Source organism: Mus caroli, chromosome 1 (genome assembly GCF_900094665.2).
Source record: "Mus caroli chromosome 1, CAROLI_EIJ_v1.1, whole genome shotgun sequence".
NCBI lineage: Eukaryota > Metazoa > Chordata > Mammalia > Rodentia > Muridae > Mus > Mus caroli.
Genome location: NC_034570.1, coordinates 171,186,647 through 171,190,117, shown reverse-complemented (window position 1 = coordinate 171,190,117; position 3,471 = coordinate 171,186,647).

The following is a 3,471-nucleotide window of genomic DNA, read 5'->3' as shown; positions in this document are numbered from 1 at the left end:
CAGACATAGACAGAGAAAACATTTGTAAAGCTGATTGATTAATTCCTCAACAAGCTCAATTGTTGATCTGAGCAAGTGAACACGTGCTATGAATGAAGGAATTAGCCGGATGGAAATCTAGTGTTTCCGAGGCCCAACGAGGACCAAGATCTATTGTTTGGAGTGTGAGGAGTAACGAAAAGAAGAGGTAATAAAATGAAAAAAAAAAATCTAGAAAAAATAAAACTTACAGTATAACTCATTTGCACGAAAAGAGAAGAAAATCCCAACTCTGCTATTGCAAGTTTACATGTATAAATAGGTGGGAAAGAAATTCTAGAACAGTAGTTGTTGGCATCAGCCTATATAAAAGACAGACCTTTCCCCACTTTCGCCCCCTTTTCTACCCTTTGTCTTTCTCTCTTTCCCCTCTTTGTCCCCAGTAAAACCCTTTACACATGGAACTGCTTTGGCCTGGTATGCTATGTCCAGGTGCGAGCCGCTCTTCTAACACATCAGTAGTTCTCAGGCTTTCTAATGCTGTGACCCTTTAATATGGTTCTTCTTGTTGTGGCGACCCCCAACCATAAAATTATTTTCACTGCTACTTCATAACTGTAACTTTGCTACTGTTATGTATTATAATGTAAATATCTGTGTTTTCTAATGGTCTTAGGCAACACCTGGGAAAGGGGTCACTTGACCCCCAGAGGTGACCTCCCACAGTGGTCTAGAAAATGTGCATCGAGAGATCTGTACCTGCCTCTGACAGAAGAGCAGTTTCTATAGGGAGTCAAAGCAGGGCAGAGGGAGGCAGAGAGTGCTAACAGCCTAGAGCAATGCCACAACCAGGAACTGCTCCCAAACACACCAGGTCATGGGTGAGCAGCAAGGGATTGTTACCCGGGAAGAAAAGACTGGGTCTGCATCTTACATGATACGAAGCATCACCAGGCAAAGACGTCCAGAAACAACCCAGCTGTCAAGTAAGCTCATGAGAGTTCCAGGGGGGCAAACATGTCTTTGTATTTCTTTCCACCTGAGCGGCTGAAGTGACAGAAATGTCAGTGAGGTCTGAACTTCAGCCACCTGTGACCTGTTGTGTCCCATCTGAGAGCTAGTGAAAGCCTTAGCATCCTGTCACTGAGAGTGAGTCAGCTGTATGCCCCCAGGGAATCAGAGTCACATGCCACTGTCTGCGTCTTCTGTACACAGGCCCTGAGCATTCGCCACTGTCTTAGTTTGGGCTTTATTGCTGCAAAGAGACACCATGACCAAGACAACTCTTTATAAAGGCAAACACTTAATTGGGGCTGACTTACAGGTTCAGAGATGCAGTCCATTGTCATCATGGCAGAAGCATGGCAGCCTCCAGGTAGACATGGTGCTGGAGGAGCTGAGAGTTCTACAGGTTGATTTGAAGAAAGCCAGGAGACTGCCCTCTGCAGGCTCCTCCACAGGAGGAGGCACTCTTCAGTTCCTGAGAGAGCTTGAGCATTAGGCACCCTCAAAGCCCACCTACACAATGACACACTTCCTCCAACAAGGCCACACCTCCTACTGGTGCCACTTCCCATGGGCCAAGCATATTCAAACCATCACAACCACTATGTTTAAAGATAAGTAGTATCTGCCCTCAAGGGGCTCACAGGTTCTGGATGGGACAAAGACGTCATGACAGTCATTGCTCCATATGTTCCAGCCTCCATCTGAAGGAAGCAGAGAAGGACAGTGACACATGGCAGGTGCACCTGACCTGGCTGGAACAGGGAGAGCCAAGAGGCCATCACTCTGAGTAGAGCTGTGAAGCCGAGAAGGATGGAGGACCGCAATGGCTGAGCTGAAAAGGGGAAGCTGAGGTGAATGTCTGAGCTCCGGCAAGCAAGCAGGGATACAGGCAGGAAAGATTAGTCTCTGATAGGGGCCTGCCACCCAGCTCCCCCAGGAAGCTGTAGATAGCCAAACAAACAGAGTTCTGCGCTCTGTGCGTCTTCATTTTTTGTGAAAATTACTGCTCAGATGGGCTCTAAAACAGCCATCATGTTTAGTCCGCCCATGAAACCTGTCCTGATGTGGGGTTTCCTCCTTTAACATATGCCCATTCCCTCCCCCCTGACTCCCTTCGCCATGGCTTGAGTTATCCGTACCTACTAATGCTGAGTGGACTCAGACAGGTTCCCAGATCCTTCTTGTTTACAATACCCAGGCGAGAGCTTATGTCCTGGCATTCTGGTAACAAAGGAGACCAGACCTTCATGTCAGTTGGCAAGTACCTCCTTCATGCTTCTCTGTGTAAAGCACTGTGAATACGGAGTAGAATGCTGCTGTACACAGGAAATCTCAAGATACCAACCATCTAGAGACAATGAGATCGCTCCTACACAAAGAAGCAAGTAGAGCGAGGCTGGGACTAAAGGGATGGATCTATGGCTGAGTGACAACCGCAAAGTCCCTCCTAAACTGAAGGCATCAAACTAGCTCTTAGCAGAAGACGCTGACATTCACAGAAGATCAGAGACAGCTGGGTCTACTAGCACAGGATAAGCTCAGGGCCAACCTGGGTAACTTACTGGACTAGCTCTTGAAAGAAAGGGGGATTGTGAGGAGCGGGTGTGACTGCAGCCCCAAGATGGCGCCCGGGACTGCTGCCAAGTCTTATGACTGGCACCTGACTTCCTCATATCCCTCAAGATAGCCACGTACCTTGAGCTGCATTGCGCAGATGCACCACGACGTAAGATCGGATGATGTGACGAATGTAGTCCTGAGCCAATGAACTGTGCCTACGTGGACTGGGGTGAGGGGAAGTGGACTGGAGGGGATGGGGGGATGGCTGAGAGAGGTCGGGCATTCTTTTTCCTGCACATTGTGAAGTTCCTGAATAAACTGCCTTGAGAAGGACATCGGTTTTGTCGCTTCTTTTCTGCTGGTCGGAGACGGTAGGGACAGGGGATGTGTCTTAATGATTATCTAGCATGTGTGAGTCATAGGTTCAACCAACCTCCAGTCTTCCCAACCACCAAAAAATGAAAAATAGATTATTTCTTGGGCCAAACACTAAGGAGACCAAAAAAAAAGCTTACTCTATTGCTCTAGTGTTACAAACCCAAAGCTAAGTGGGTATGATTACCCATCAACACAGAAAGGATCTGACTAAGAATGAAAAGACTAGGAGATGGCAAGATGGTTCAGTGGTTAAGAGCACTGACTGTTCTTCCAGGGGTCCCGAGTTCAAATCCCAGCAACCACACGGTTGCTCATAACCATCTGTAATGGGATCTGATGCCCTATTCTTGTGTGTCTGAAGACAGTGTACTTATATACATAAAATAAATATTTTTAAAAAAGAATGTGTGCCGGGCGTGGTGGCGCAAGCCTTTAATTCCAGCACTCGGGAGGCAGAGGCAGGCAGATTTCTGAGTTCGAGGCCAGCCTGGTCTACAGAGTGAGTTCCAGGACGGCCAGGGCTACACAGAGAAACCCTGTCTCAAA